The 16,661-nt window shown below is 60.7% G+C and overlaps 1 protein-coding gene across 1 annotated transcript in view; it reads right to left on the minus strand.

Moving 5' to 3' along the window:
* Window positions 1–16,147, minus strand: part of THSD4 (thrombospondin type 1 domain containing 4) — a 394,254-nt gene extending 378,107 nt beyond the window's left edge. The window contains exon 1 of the mRNA XM_070054744.2: window positions 16,029–16,147. The gene's annotated coding sequence lies outside the window, so the exon portion shown is untranslated. The remainder of the gene's footprint in view (window positions 1–16,028) is intronic.
* Window positions 16,148–16,661: the final 514 nt, after the last annotated feature.

The following is a 16,661-nucleotide window of genomic DNA, read 5'->3' on the forward strand; positions in this document are numbered from 1 at the left end:
CAGCCTGCGAGGGCTGCGGTGGGGGTGGGGCGCTTCTGCTCCTCCCCTCCACAGGCACCGGGCGCCACCCCTCCATGCAGGCGCACCAGGCGGCTGCTCACACAGCTGGACAAACAGGTGCACAGCCTTCGGACTTCCGCCTTCACACGGCAGGGCTGGCTCTCGTCTGTCTCCATCCGCCTCTGCTGCGCTCAGGAGACATGGAGAAACCCCGACCCAGGAACAGTGCCCGTGGGTGCTGCTCCACGGAGGGTCCAACCCCAGGGCCTCTGGGGCAGCTGTCAATCAACGCAGCCATGCAGGAGACGCTGCCCTGGGCATGGAGGACCGGGGGAGCTGCCTGCTCACCGTGCTGGGGGCAGCGCTGCCAGGTTCCCCACGGGTGCTGGGCTCAGGGTCTCTGCCCGGGCGCCTCAGAGCCCCACCTTGCCTCGTCTCTCCCCACGCAGGGAACCACAAGCATGTGATCCAGCAACAAGCCCAAGCTGTCTGAGCCGGCGTGGCCTCCTCCCTCACCTGAGGAAATTAGGTAATCAGCACAGATTAGTCAAGGATTTCCACGGCTGTTGCATCACTTTCAAGGTCATTAACATGGGTGCGCTCCATCTTTGTTTCCAGTCCTGGAAAACGTTGCCCAGGTAACCAGGGCAAACATTCGGGGGAGAACGATCAGGCAGGCAGATGCAGGAGGCAACGAGCCGCCTGTTCCAGCTTCCCTGCATGGGCTTTCCCAGCTGGGACGACACAGTTCTGCAGACGAAAAGCGCAAAAAGTGCTAGAGGAAGCCCCGTCGCTTCCCCAGGTCCGGGCCAAGGGCTAACGGACTCACGGCATCTGACAGGCCCGGGTTGGTCTCTCCCGTGACGCCGCGGGATGCTGACCTCTGACCTGGCAGCTGTCCCAGCGTCTCCTCCTCCCTCGCAACAGGGACCTCTTCCTCAGGGTGTTGGTGTAGCACGGAGATGCCTGCCTCCCACTAGAGTGCCTGCTGCGAGTCCCGACGCTGCTTCCAACCCCAGCTTCCTGCTAAGGTGCACCCTGGGAGGCCACAGGTGAGGGCTCAAGTTGCTGAGCCCTGCCACCCACATGGGAGCCCTGGGCGGAGTTCCTGGCTGTTGCAGGCATTTGGGGAGTGAACCAGTGGGTGGGACCTCTCTGCTCTTCTCTGTCTCTCAAATAAACAAACTAGATAACCAAAATTATTAAAAACAAAATAAAAACCTGACATCTGGGCGGCACTATGGCACAATGGGTAAAGCCTCTGCCTGCAGTGCCCGCATCCCATATGCACGCCGGTTCAAGTCCCAGCTGCTCCACCTCCGATCCAGCTCTCTCTTATGGCCTGGGAAAGCAGTGCAAGAAGGCCCAAGTCCTTGGGCCCCTGCACCTGCGTGGGAGACCTAGAAGAAGCTCCTGGCTCCTGGCTTCAGATCAGCCCAGCTCTGGCCATTGAGGCCATTTGGAGAGTGAACCATTGGATGGAAAACTAACTCTCTCTCTCTCTCTCTCTCTCTCTTTCTCTTTCTCTCTCTCTCCCTCTCTCTCTCTGCCTCATCCTCTCTGTAACTCTGTCTTTCAAACAAATAAATAAATCTTTTTTAAAAAACAATTGGCATCTATCCTCATGGCGCCAGCTCAGCCGCAGGTGTCGCAGACGACAGCAGGGCCTCCCACCCTCCTTGCCTGGGTTGCACTGTCGCCCAGCCGGGCATCTGAACGGCAATTTGACTCTGCAGCAGAAGCTGCTCACTGTTCCTGAAATAAACACCGAAGATGACATCGCCCACCCCACTCCCACATCCCCCAGAGAAACAGCGGCACTGGGACACAGACGACCTGCCGAGGGGAGAGACAGCCAGGGCCCCAGTGCAGCCTTTCAACCCATGGACTCAGTGGTGGGCGTGCCCTCTGCCCAGGGCAGTCTGTGATCCCGGCTTATGACCATCAAAGGAGGGAAGACCAGACAAGCACAGCTGAGCCGAGTGGGGGACGGAGGCGCTCTGATGAGCTGCCCAGCCTCGGGATCCATCTCAGGACGCGGATCCATCTCATTCCAACGCCAACACAGGCTCCTCCGGCCACCCTGGCTGGACGCAAGCACCCATGGCCAGACGGCAACAGAGGCCCAGGCCTCCTTCCCTCCCTCCCCCCAGCAGACGGGCTCTCGCTCCATCCGTGTACCGGACACGTGCACAGGTGTACTGGGAGCAGAAGGAGCGCCAGGTGCACCCACACACGGGCTCTCGCTCCATCCGTGTACCTGACACGTGCACAGGAGTGCTGGGAGCAGAAGATGCTCCAGGTGCGCCCACACACGGGCTCTCACTCCGTCCGTGTACCTGTGCACGTGTACAGGAGTGCTGGGAGCAGAAGGAGCGCCAGGTGCACCCACACACGGGCTCTCGCTCCATCCGTGTACCTGACACGTGCACAGGTGTGCTGGGAGCGGAAGGAGCGCCAGGTGCGCCCACAGCAAAGGAACAAATGCACGCAGCCAAGCACGGTGTCCACTCCACAGAGAGAGCCACGCAGGACTCGCGCTGATGGGAGCCGAGCAAAGGCGGTGTGCATTCTGGGACGGTGAGGGGATCTCGCCATGAAACTGCGGGCGCCCACCGGGGAGATCTGCAAAGCACAGAAGACTGCAGGAAGACATGTGGCAGCTCACTGTCTCCCGAGCCACATCTGGCTGCTGTTTTCCATGTGTGATGCTTACACACGCCATCTGCGCGTTTTACACACGCTGTTTCTACCAAAACGAAACTGCACGTTCAACTTTAGTTTGCTTTTTTTTTTCACTTGAAATCATAAGCATCTCCTCAGCAATGTTCAAGATCAATTTTAAAGGCTGGCGTAGTAGCCTTAGCGAGTAAAACCACCGCCTGCAGCGCCGGCATCCCACACGGGCACCAGTTCGAGTCCCGGCTGCTCCACTTCTGATCCCGCTCCCTGCTCAGTGCCTGGGAAAGCAGCGGAGGATGACCCAAGTGCTTAGGCTCCTGAGCCCATGCGGGAGACCTGGAGGAAGCTCCAGGCTCCTGGTTTTAGCCTGGCCCAGCCCTGGTTGTTGTGGCCATTTGGGGAAGAGAACCAGCGGCCAAATCTCTATTTCTGTCTCTCCCCCTCTCTCTGTAACTCTGCCTTTCAAATAAATAAATAAATCTTGTTTAAAAAAAGCAGAAAAAATTATTTAAAATCCACTGTTTTTTTCCTCATCATATGCATTCTCCATAAATTTTGTGACGACTCCTTGTAAGAAGGTTTTTTGTAGAAGGTGCGGCAGCTAATTAGAGAGGAAGTTAGAACCAGGGGTTTAAAAGGTAACACCCACTACGTGTACACCACATACTGACCCACTGAGCTGACACTGTCCGGGGCCGACCTGTGGCACAGTGGGTTAAGCTGCGGCTGGTGGCGTCGGCGTCCTGTACGAGACTGGTCTGCGCCCTGACGCTCCGCTTTGCCTGCTACCGCACCTGGGACGCAGCAGATGATGCTCCAAGGACTTGGGCCCCTGCCAGGCACCTGGGAGACCCGGATGGAGCTCCTGGCCTCAGCCTGGCCCAGCCCCAGACTATGAGGTTATTTGCGAAATGAACCAGAAGACATAAGATCCTTTTCTCTCTCCTTCTCTGACATCTTGCCTTTCAAATAAATACAATAAAGCTGAAAAGTTTTGCTAACTTTTTAAATCAAATCACAAAGGCAGCTCTCCGAGGCAGCGGCCACTGCTGTGCCCATTTTATAGAGAAGGAAACTGAGGCTGGGAGGTAGGTTGCTGCCCTCTGCCGATGGCTCATCCTCCTGGGACATTAGCCTGCCTCGGGGTCTCCTGACCACACACCTGTGCTCGCTTCAGGAGAAAATCAGCCTGGTGGCCAGCATGCAGGCTGAAGCCAGGGTCCCTGCCCGCAGGGCATCTGACTGGCCAGCTCTGCCCACTTCGCTCTGGGTTAGCTCCAACCTAGAGTCCAGGACATTCCTCTCTTCCCAGGCACCTGCTCCGCGGGGACGCACCCTGGCCCCGTGTGCCTCAGCCACTGGGGGTCAGCGCCGCACTCTGCGCTGGGAGCTTGTGAATCACCTGCATTGCCCTGCGGCTCTGGCCGGTGTGCGAGCTGCTAGGCGGGTGAGTGACAGGGACGCCCTGCCACCTCCCTGACAGTCCCCTGCCCAGGCCTGAGTGCGGAGAGCAGAACTCGGAGCGTGATGAAGAGTGTAACAGGAAACAGCCCGCCGGCGCCAGATCCGGAATGTCTGCAAGGACACTGAAGGGCACTTGGGCTGTGGCCCCACTCGGCTGCTCTCTCCCCGGTGTGCCCCCACTGGTTCCGCCTCTAACTCAGACACAGGCCCCCAGCAACCCACTGTGTTCTGGTCCTAGGTGCCTTCTGCCCTGTCGATCTCCCACCCAGGTGTCGAGACCCGCCCCCACACAAGTGCTGCCCCCTCGCCCCCCCAGGAGCAGCAGAGCAGCAGCCGCCCAGCCTGCAGCACAGGCGCGGCCCCGGCGACTCTGGAACCCGGCTCCTCGCAGCCCTCCTGCGAGCGCCACGGCCACGTCCTCTCGCCAGCTTCACCCAACATCTGCAGCCGGGAGGGGACTGCTCGGATCCTGCACCCGGCGCTGCAAGGAGCTCCTGCGGCATGACAGTACACGATGGGTGCATTTGGATGCAAACGGTTCCGGGACCCATGCACGCAAAGGGCCTTCAAAAGTTCACAGAAAACGTGTATTATGAAAAAACTATGCCTGGATTCCAGATTTTTTTTGGCCCCCAAAATAAATGTACCTTAATTCCATTTTTCCGGGAGCTTTTCAAAGTACCTTCATACACTTTATCAAAAATCAGATGAGAGGCCAGCATTGTGGCATAGCAGGTAAAGCCACCACTGAGATGCCGGCATCCCATATGGCCGCCAGTTCAAGTCTCAACGGCTCCACTTCCAATTCAGCTCCCCGCTAATGCCCTGGGAAAAGCAGCAGATGATGGCCCAGGTGCTTGGACCCCTGCCACCCACACGGGAGACCTAGACGAAGCTCCTGGCTCCTGGCTTCGGCTTGGTCCAGTGCTGGCCATTGTGGCCATTTGGGAGTGAACCAGCAAGTGGAAGATCTATGTGTGTGTGTGTGTGTGTGACTTTCAAAATAAAATGAATCTTTTATTTAAAAAAATTGAAAAATCAGATGAACCTAGACTCCTGTTCCAGTGGCCAACCTGCTGCCCCTCCATCCAACACTACACCATCCTAACCATCTGGCCACGGAAGCCGGGAAGTGGGGCAGGCTGATGCCCCCAGACCTCTCTGCTCCTCGGGACCCTAAACGGAGTCCCTCAGGCCCCGTCTCCGTCCTCGTCCTCTCTGCTGGGCTGGCTAAGGCATTTCTACTGCTTCACCTCCTCATGCAACGACTCTACCCTCTCGTCTCGTCTCTGCTCGGTAATCCACCCACTGAGAATTCAGTTACTTATTGCATGTTCAGTTCTGAAATTTCCACTTAGGGTTAAAGTCTTAGACCTAAGAACGGAAAGGGTAAAACCACAGAAAAGCACATAGGAAAGCAGCACACAGCACTGTCTGGGGCAAAACTATTTTGTTCTGGACCCCAAATGTGCAAGCAACAGACACAGAATGCAGTCACACGGGATCACAGCAAAGCAAAAAACTTCTGTAGAGCAAAGCGAGCAGTCAGCAGGGCAGAGGCACAGCGCACAGCCTGGGAGAGGACGCGTGGATCCAACGACCAGTGAGGGCTGAGGCGCACAGCCTGGGAGAGGACGCGTGGATCCAACGACCAGTGAGGGCTGACGTCCCAAACACTCGAGGAGAGACTCAAGAGCAGGACAACGAAACCCCCAGGCAAGAGCGGGCAGGGGACCTGACAGACGTTTCTCGAAGGAAGACGTGGAGAAGCCGACAGACGCAGGGAACACGCTCAGCGCCAAATCACAGGGGGATGCAAACTCAGGCTACTCTCGAGAGGGGGAAAGAGAAAGAGACAGAGAAAGAAAGAGAGAAAGAGAAAGAGATTTCCATGCACTGGTTCACTCCCCAAATGTCTGCAATGGCCAGGGCTGGGCCAGGCCAAAGCCAGGAGCCAGGAGCCTCTTCTGGGTCTCCCATGCGGTGCAGGGCCCAAGGACGTGGGTCATCTTCCACTGCTTTCCCAGGGCATAAGCAGGGAGCTGGCTTGGAAGCAGGGCAGGCGGCACATGACCCGGCGCCCATGTGGGATGCTGGTACTGCAGGTGATCGCTTACCCACTGCACCACAAGGCTGGCCCCTCACTGGACAGAGCTCTTCAAGCAGCTACACACAGAGCTGCCACGGGACTCACACCCCACCCTGGAGGACTTACCCAAGATCTGGAACCCCCACGCTCACTGCTGCCCCGCCCACAACAGACGAGGCAGGGTGCCAGCCTGTGTGTCCACGGGCTGCCTCCCCAGGCCAGGAGCCCTGTCCCGGCGAAAGCGTGAATGGAACCGGCCAACGCACACTAAGGCACGGCCACAAAGCCCGCACGCTGGCGCCTGTGTGTGCAACCTAAAACTATGACACTGTGAAAATGTAACAACACATCACGGGACAGAGGGGACCATGGTGCTGGGGGCGGGCGGCAGACGGGGGTCCCAGGGGCAGACTGCAGGGGCACGTCACACGTCACCTGCCACTTGGCACGGTGAAGGCAGTTAATGCCAGCGCCACTGAGAAGAAACGCCAGGCATTCTCACTATGGAACCTGAGTGTTTCAGGACGGGCTCATAGCTAGGCATAACTATTTCACACGTGTTCAGAAATCATAGCATCAATTTTAAGTACACACAATTGTCCAATAATCCCTTTTCTAGAGACAGAGACAGAGACAGACAGAGAGAGACAGAGAGAGATTGAGATTCTATCTGCTGGTTCACTCCCCAGATGGGTTGGGCCAGACTGCCGCCAGGTCTCCCTCACGGGGGCAGGATCCCAAGTACTTGGGTCATCACCTACTGCCTTCCCCCGCACACTGGCAGGGAGCTGGATCAGAAGCAGAGCAGCCAGGACTCCAACCGGCATTCTGATATGGGATGCCGGCACCACAGGTGGCAGCTTAACCCACTGTGCCACAGCGCCAGAAGCCCCAACAAAATTTTTTAAAAATTACACTGACGTTGGGGGCCAGCACTGCGGGGTAGCGGGCAGAGCCTCCCTCCGCCTGCGGTGCTGGCATCCCATATGGGCACTGGTTCAAGTCCCAGCTGCGCCACTTCCGATCCAGCTCTCTGCTGTGGCCTGGGATAGCAGTGGAGGATGGCCCAAGTCCTTGGGCCCCTGCACCTGCATGGGAGACCCAGAAGAAGCTCCTGGCTCCTGGCTTTGGATTGGCTCAGCTCCGGCTGTTGTAGCCATCTGGGGAGTGAACCAGCGGATGGAAGACCTCCCTCTCTCTCTGCCTCTGCCTCTCTGTAATGCTGCCTTTCAAATAAATAAGTACAATCTTTTTAAAAAATCCACTGAACTGTCCACTCTGGCTCTCGGTGTTGTCCATTTCTTGGCTGAGGTTCTCTGTGCCTCTGATCACAGGCACGGCCACCACGCAAGCGTCTGTGAAACCTCGGTGGGATGGTCCTCACCGGGGTCACCAGGGTCACGGGGTCACGGGGTCGGCCTGCCCTGCACTCTGAGCTCCTCCTGGTTCTCACGAGTAGGTGATTTCCCAATGCAAACTGGGCATCTGGGGCTCCTCGAACCCCTCCCTGCACTGCTTCCCCAGCCAGGCGGGGTGGGGGCGGGGCTCGATGGCCAGAACTCCACCTCCGTGGACACACCCACGGGGGAGGGGCCACCACTGCTTCTGGCAGGAGTGGGAGTCCCGGCTCCTGGATGCCCTGTGACTGCGCCTATGTGGCTCCACACCAACAGGTCCTCCCTCCCTGTCCACGGAGCTGAGTGGACGTCCATCGCCCCCACAGCCCAGCTGAGGAACAGGCCCTGGGACACCCTGTGGTCCCCACTTGGGAACGCAGACCCAGTGAGGACTGGGGGACAGTGGCAAAGTCACCACTCGACACCCATGCTTTTGGCTCCAAGACCACTGCCCCACAGACCTGGGAGCCCCCAGCACGCGGGGAGGGTGCCAGGCCCGCCCACCCAGTGCAATCATGGAAACTCCAAGCGGCCAAAGGACAGCCTCGCCTGCTTGGCCAGCCAGCCAGACTCGGGGACAGAGACTCACGCAGCTACTGCACCCCTGGACAACACAAACTGTGCTCCACACCCCTGCAGCAGTACCCGCTCCCTCAGACTACGGAGCGTCCACCTGGAGGCGGCCTGGCTTCCTGACCGCTGCAATCCCCCAAACCAAGACACACCCAGGAGCCCTGGATGGCAGAGCAGCCGGCAGGCCAGGCGCCCGGCTCCCGGCTCCCGGCTGGCGAGCGGGGTCTGCACCCAGCTGGCGGCGCCGTCCTGGGCCCTGGGCCCTCGGCCTGGCTCTGGGCGGCAGACTCTGCACAGCAAGGGGAGAGCTGGTGACCGGGAGGGAAGCTGCTCTCTGACGTCTGTTTCTGTTTCTGTTTGAAAGGGCAGTGACGCCACTGCGTGTGGAAAAACCGCAACGACGACTTCAGAACGGGGCTCAGCCTGTGCACAGGGCAGACCCAGGAACCCCGGCGCCGCGTGTGCGCACAGCCCACGTCACCCCCGCGTCAGCTTGGCGGCCCCTCATCGCACCCTCACTTTCCACAGCTAAGCTCCCCAGACGGGCGTCTCACGAGGGAAGGGGCCTATGTCAGCCCGAGATGGGGGAGACCACGGAGGGCGGCCAGGGTGGAGCGCGCAGAGGGGTCAGGCCGCCTGCATCGTCCGCTCTCGGTGCTGTCTGGGGGAGGACGAGGGGGGATTCTGCACGTGCTCAGTACGGATGCCATGTTTGGGTTGTTTTCCAAATAATCTCGCCCCACAGTTGGGGGAGATGGAAGCTGCAGACACAGAGGCCACTGCGTTAATGAGGCCGGTGGACCCCGGATCTTTAAACAGCAAGACTTAAACGTTTTCATTCATTAGAGCGACCACTTAGTCACAATCTGCGTTAAGTAATCATCTGTGTCGTGCCACCCAGGCTAACAAACAGCCACGATCTTTTGCTTTTTTTAACGATCTTATTTCTTTATTTGAAAGAGCTACAAAGGGAGAAGGAGAGAGAGATTCCATCCGCTGGTTCACTCCCCAATTGGCCACAACGGCCAGGGCTGAGCCAGGCTGAAGCCAGGAGCCAGGAGCTTCTTCCAGGTCTCCCACGAAGGTGCAGGGGCCAAGCACTTGGGCCATCTTCCACTGCTTTCCCAGGCCATAGCAGAGAGCTGGATCGGAAGTGGAGCAGCGGGGTCTCGAACCAGTGCCCGTATGGGATGCCAGTGCTTCAGGCCAGGGTGTTACCCCACTGCACCACAGCGCCAGCTCCACCCACGATGTTTTGAGAGGACTTGTGAATTAGGCCCTGTGGGAACACTATACGGGAGTTCTGGAATGACTGTGATATTTTAATAATCATTCTTCCTATCATTTAAAACGATGTCCAACACTGCAAGCATCTGGACCAAGGGTCAGCCAAGCCCAGCCAGCGAGCCAACCCCAAGCCTCCACCTCTTCCGTCACAGCCGCCGCTGGCTGAGCAAACACCAAGAGCAGAACACTCTGTGGCGCGTGACCTGCGGGCAACGCAGGAGGGAGCCCCAAGGGCCAGGGACAGGACGATGTGGGAGTGAGACCCCACAGGGGCGCCAAGTGCACGGACCCCGGCCCGTTCATCCCATGAGGAGATCTGAATCACCAGAGGCCGTCCAACACGGGGGCTGCCGGGATGCGGGGGCCCTTCCTGTCCTCATGGGAGTGAACACATCCACATGCCGCCCCCTCCATCACAGAAGGTACAAGCCCATTTCACAGATAGGGAAATGAAGGCTGCACACAGCCCCGCAGCAGGAGTCCAAGCTGCAGCCCACAGCAGGGAGATGGTTGCACAAAATTGTATTTGGCAGGCAAATGTGTACAAGCTACATAAAAAACATAAGCAGGTGGGTGGCGTTATGGCTCAGTGGATTCCGCCACCACTGGTGACGCCAGCATCCGAGCACCCGTTCCAGATCCGGCTGCTTCACTTCCCATCCAGCTCCCTGCCAACGCACCTGGGAAGGCAGCGGATGGCAGCCCAGTGCCCAGGCTCTGGCCACCCGTGTGGGACACCCAGCTGGAGCTCCTGGCTCCTGCCTTTGGCCCAGCCCAGCCCTGGCTGTGGCAGCCATTTGGGGACTGAACCAGTGGATGGAAGACCTCTGTGTGTGTGTGTGTGTGTGTGTGTGTGCGTGCCTCTGTGTCTGACACTCTGCCTTTCAAATAAACAATAAGTAAATCTAACAAGAAAACACAAATGGGTGCCTAGGAGAAGACAGCTCCGCCCAGTGCTGTGGGTATTTTATGCACGTGTGTTTGCAGATGAGAGGGAGAGAGAGAGAGAGAGAGAGAGGTTGTCGCCCAGGCTCTCACTAAGCGGTCTGCCAGTGGAGTCAGATGACTTGGAACTCAAACATTGGATCCTCACTCCGACACCCACGACAGGTCTCCAAAATGCTCATGGAAACCTCGCCTAATGAAAACACCACGCTCAGAGCTCAACAAACCCATCTTTCAGCTCCATTGCCCACAAATTCCTGGAGCACCCTGCCGGGCCTGAGCAACACACGGCTAACACCAGGCAGGGAAGGGCGGTGCGGCCAGTGTGCAGCCTGCAATGGACCTCCGCCATGGAGACGCACCCATGCCCCGGGCTCCTGGTAGAACCCACAGGCAGCCTCCTCTTCTCGGGGTGGCCAGGCCCCCTGCCAGCTCCCAGGGCAGGGCAGAGGGAACTATGGTCAGCCCCAATCACGGGCGAGGCAACGGAGCGCAGAGGAACCCAGAGAGTGGCGGAGCGGGGCGGTGTCCCAGCCAGGCTGCGTCCACCCCCGGGCCCTGCTCTTGGGGCTGCTGGGTCACAGCCAGTGCAGAAAGACCTGCAGCCCTGGGGACAGCCGCCGGGCCTGCAGGAGGTCCCACGGTGGGCAGGGGCTGCGGCGGGTCCTCAGCTTCACCACCATTCAGCAAGCAACCTGAGGTCAAGACCTCGGCCAGCGGGGTCAGGGGCACACTGTAGCCTGACCTGGGAGAGGGGGAGGCCCCACCCACCCCACGGCCAGGCGGCTGCGCCACGCAGTCAGAGGCGCTCCATCCCAGGGGACCAGGACAGCGGCCAGGACCTGGTCACTTGCAGAAGCCTCCCCAGAGAGAGGGTGTGCGGCCCCTGTACCCACCCCACCCCCCTCAGAGAAGTGAACCCTCTGCCCTCTCCTGGTAAGACAGACGGGGCTGGCCGGCCCGAAGGGTTAACATCTCATTTCCTCTCCTTTCAGGCCCTAATCCCTACCCGAGCTGGGAGCATTCCAAGCCCACCTGGAGCAGGTCAGGACTGGAGCCCGGGCTGCCCTCTACTCCCCTGGCAGCAGATCAGATGGGCAGCCATGAGTCCCCGGCCCTCGCTGCTGGCCGGGCCTCGGGCAGCCGGCCAAGGTCCGGGAGGACGGGGCCGGCCGCGCGCTGCCACCCTTCTGAGACAGGACGCGGCAGCACAAGTCTGGCTCACGGCCGCGGGCCCCGTCCGGCGGAGCAGGCTCAGGCACACTCGGCCTGGGAGGCACGGGTGATCCGCTGCCAAGAGGCGGCAGGAAGAGACGGACGCTGGGCCAGAAGACCCGGCACAGGGCAAAGGCAGAGACGGGACCACCTTCTCAGGACAGCCGACTTGAACACAGGGGACGGCTGCACTCTGCCCTACAGGCTCGATGTGGGGGGAGACAGAAGGGGACCCTGGGGTGGGGAATGCGTTGTTACTGGCACAGCACAGCTGAGGGGTGGGGGTCCTGGTTTGGAGATGAGGTTACATCACTCAGCCCTTGACACACACACTGCGCACTGGCCCTCAGGGCCTGTGATCCTACACAGACTTCCAGAACACAGACCTGGAGCACGAGCTGCCTTCAGGACACCCACCAGGTACACGGTACAGACGGGACAGGAAGTGACACCGGGTACCCACCAGGTACACGGTACAGACGGGACAGGAAGTGACACCGGGTACCCACCAGGTACACGGTACAGACGGGACAGGAAGTGACACCGGGTACCCACCAAGGTACACAGTACAGACGGGACAGGAAGTGACACCAGGCTCAGAGCACAGATGGGCCAGGAAGTGACAACAGGCACCACTGGGCACACAGGACTGATAAGACAGGAAGTGGCCCTGGGTACCACCAGTCTCAGAGCACACACATGGGACAGGAAGTGACACCAGGCACCCACCAGACTCAGAGCACAGATGGGACAGGAAGTGACACCAGGCACCACCAGGCACATAGTACACATGGGACAGGAAGTGACACTGGGCACTCACCCAGCTCAGAGCACAGACGGGACAGGAAGTGACAGCAGGTACTCACCAGGCACACAGTACACATGGGACAGGGAGTGACAACCACCAAGCTCAGAGCACAGATGGGACAGGGAGTGACACTGGGTACCCACCAGGCACACAGGACTGAAGGGGCAAGGAGTGACACTGGGTACCCACAGGCTCAGAGCACAGATGGGACAGGGAGTGACAGCCACCAGGCTCAGAGCACACATGGGACACACGTGACACTGGGTACCCACACAGCTCTGAGCACAGATGGACAGGAAGTGACGCTGGGCTCCTACCTCCCAGGCTTGGCCCAGTGCCCAGCTGACTCCTGCACTGGTCCCCACACCAGCCCTCCAGGCTTTGAGTGACAGAAGGAAACTGAGGCTGGGATGGGCGGGGCCCACGGCCTGCTCTTTGAAGGGCTTCTTTCCCCAACCCAGCCTCACTCAGGGAGGGGGCTGGGCTCTCCTATGACTTCCTCCTCATTTGAGGAGGGGACATTTCTTACTCCTGGCACCTGGGGCCCTGGAACCCTCCCTCCTCCCCTCGAAGCACCTGTTCAAGTCCTGAGGAAGGCACAGCGAGGCCGAGGCGGGGCTGGGGCCCTGAGCAGTCAGGGTCAGGAGCAGGGGCTCTCAGACCCCCTGACCCACGGAGGATTCTGCTCCTGGCCTCAGCCCCCATGCTCGGTCCACTCACTCCTTGGAGTCAAAGCCAAGGCCAAGATGGAAGGGGCCACGCAGGGTCAGAGCAGGTGCGTCCACGCACCTGCATTCACAGGAATGTCACAGGAGCCCTGCCTCACCCCAGCATCTGCACTTCCTCCTCCAGAGCCCAACTCTGCCTTCCAGCAAGGAACTGGACTCAGAAAATAACACCGACTTACGGACGGGCTCCTGAGACCCTGGCGCACAGCCTGAGTCAGCCCAGCGCGCAGCCACGTCTCTGTCACAGGGTGTGGGGTACCAGGGAGTGAAGGAACACACAGCCAGCGGCACCTGCCACTGCACAACCAGCGCTCACTGGCCCAGGCCAGAGGGAGGCCGGGACACCAGCACAGGACAGGGGCTGTGCAGGCCAGGAGGAGGGAGAACGGGACCCGGGGTGGGGGAGATGTACGTGGGGAAGCATCCGGCAGCCGGGGTCTGTCCCAAACCTACGCTGGGTCATGCACGCGCCAGCTCCCAGCAGAAAAGTCTGAGTCATCATTCTCAGAGCGCACGCTCTCTCAACACAGGCACCCTTTCTCTCTGCGCCTCGGCCCCCCGGTAGTGAAACACGGCAATCCTGCATCACAGAAAGCAAGAGGAAGGGTGGGGGAGGTGAGGAGGGAGACGGTCACCTGGTTCCAAGTCTCCGCTGCCTGGGCAGGGGAGAGGCCCAGGGGGAGTCTGCGAGGCTTGGCGGCCAGGACTCCAGGATGGAGGCTTGTCCACTGGGGCGCCTGCAGGCTGAGCCAGGAGGACACACGGGTGTACAGCACGCAGCGGAGCGGCGGACAGGGAGGGAGAGCAGGGGGCAGCCCACTCCAGGACAAGGTGGCTGAGTGGGCAGACGAAGGTGCCAGGCAAGGAACAACCAGCAAAGCAACCAGCATTACCAAACGGTCCCGATGCCCAGAGAAAGGAGGGTCCTGGCGCAGGCACCTCCCTCCCGCACCTTCTCCACCCTCTGCCTGGTATCGGCGCCCCCCCCCAACCCCAGTCCCCAAGCCCACCCATGTCCTTGAACCCCTCCTGGGGCACCCAAGCCCAGCTCTGTCCTGGCTCCTCCCACACAGAATGAACTTCTCCCTCGTCCGTGTCCTGGGTGTGCTGTGCGCGCGCACGCACCCTGCACCCATCACGGTGGAAGCCCCGGCACGCAGCGCCAGTCCCTGGCACTCGGAGTCCCGCTCCCAGAACACGTTCTAGAGAAGTTAAATGGAAGTGAATACCGGGGCGCCATTGTGACTTCTGGAGAGGAATGACGCGGTGAAATCAGAACCTGAGGAATATTAATCTGTCAGCATGAACGATGATGGATTAAAATCAAGCCAGCCACTCCTGGCCAGGAGTCGGGGAGGAGAGATGATTACTGTAATCTGGACAGGGCTTAAGGGGGGCGGGGGGGCAGAGGGAGCAGAGACAGGGAAATAATTCCCGGAGACATCACAGAAGAATGTGGAAAGGACTTTGTGATGAATGAGCTATAAACGTGGGGGCCCGGGACGGGGCTGCTGGGGCACTGGAATGGGCTGGAGAGAGACGTGTAGGGGACAGGGAGCCAGGTGGCAACAGCCAGCCACACACGCTTCCAAGTCAGAATCTGCAGCCCTGACCTTCACCCCAACCCCACACTCGGCTGCCAGCCAGAACATCTCCTCAGCGGGCAGGAGGCACTGTGCAGCAGGTGCGGCCACCCGGGGGTCCTGCCATCACCCAGACTCCACGGCCCAGCCCTGCAGAGGCTCCCGGCGACCGTCCCCCGCCTCCCATCTGCTCCTTCGCATTAATTTTGGGGCTAGGATTTTTTGTTCCTGTTGTTTTCCAAAGGAATTTAACTTCGGTGCCAACAAAAATCTATAGGAACTGAGTCGTGCTGCATTTTAAATCACATTTTTTAAATGTTTGCCTCACTGGGTAGGGCACCCCACCCCCACCCCCCGCAAGGACCCTCTCTGCAGCGCAGATGCGCAGGACCCGCCACCACGGAGGATCGCGGTGCCCGGCTGCATCCGCTTGGAAGCCAGGACCTCGCTCCGGCGGCCACTGCGCGCGCTGGGCATCCCAGCGGGCATCCAGCGGGGCCCAAGGCTTCAGTTGCTCTGCCCGCCAGGGGCGAGGCGGAGGCGAGCACCGCTGGAACAGCGGCCCTGGAAGGAGCGCACGGACTTAAAAAAATAAAAAATAAAAATTTAAAATTAAAAACCACGAGACCCAACAGACTGAGGCTAGGCAGGCCCAAGAGCGCGCGGACTTGCCTTTCCCAAGTCAGCGCTGATGTTATTCCAAATATATATATATAAACTTCACTCGCACATCTGTAAAGCGCCAAGGTGAGCGAGCTGTGCCAAAGCCCGTTCGGCAAAGCGCGCCAAGCAGCCGCACGCAGGTCCGAGCCGGGGAGGCGCTCGTCCCGCGCTCGGGCTCCGGGGGCCGCCGCGCGCAGCGGCTCGGCGGCCGCACACACGCGCGCGCGCGGGTCCGAGGGCCCAGGCCGCGGCGCTGCAGCCGCGCGGGCCGGGACCCACCCGCTCCCGGCCCCCGGCGGAGTGAAGGCGAGGCTCCGGCGCAGGGGCCAGGGCGCGGGCACGCCAGGCGAGGGCGCAGGAGCTGGGGGGCGCGCTCCGCCGTTCCTCTTAGGCCCCGGGACGGCACAAGGCACCGCCACCCCCAGCCGGGGGCTTCGTCCGAGTCCGGGGTTGCAGGGGCGAGGGCCGGAGCCGGGACGCAGCCAGACTCCGGGGACCGGCAGGAGGGAGAAGGGGCGCCCGGACACACCCCCCTCCCCCGCCCCGCGCAGCGAGGGGGCGCAGAGCGCAGGCCGGGGCACGCCGTCGGCTCACCTGGCGTCCGCGTCCGGGGCCGCCTCCGCGCCGCGCGTGGTCCCCGCCGCCGGCAGCCCAGCGCCCCGGTCAGCGTCGGGCTGCGGGCGGCTCGGGCTCGGGTTCGCGATCCGAGGGCGCCCGGCCCCGCCCCGAGCCCCGCCCCCGGGCCCCGCTTGCGCCCCCTGGCGGGGACGACAAGAAGACGCCCCCATCCTCGCCGCACCAGGCCGACCTGGTGATGAGAGGCGTTCCGAGTGCGTGCCAGGCAGGTGCATAGGTGGGACCCACGCCTAGCCTCGCCCGGGGCCGGGCGAAAGAAAGGGAAAGGTTCGCCGGAGGGAAGGCGGCACCCCGGGAGAGGGCGCTGCGGTCTCGTCTCCAGGCTGGCATTTGGAGCGGCTCAACCTGGGAGAATCATTGCGCGCCCCCAGGGTCGGTGAGCCCCCAGGAGGCGCGTGCCGCTGAATGAAACCACTTAGGTGACATGCCTTGGACCACACCGTTAGAAAAAGCGAAACTTACAGAACGCGTTTCTACAGCACTGATGGGTTCCATGCATGCGGGATACGACTTGCGTTGGGAGGTGAGGATAAGTGGGCAGGGGTCCCTGAGGCTGGGAGAGGGATGCGGAGGTCGGGGTGCGTGGTCGAT

Source organism: Oryctolagus cuniculus, chromosome 12, assembly GCF_051225735.1.
Source record: "Oryctolagus cuniculus isolate XC-2025 breed Fujian yellow rabbit chromosome 12, ASM5122573v1, whole genome shotgun sequence".
NCBI classification, from domain to species: Eukaryota; Metazoa; Chordata; class Mammalia; order Lagomorpha; family Leporidae; genus Oryctolagus; species Oryctolagus cuniculus.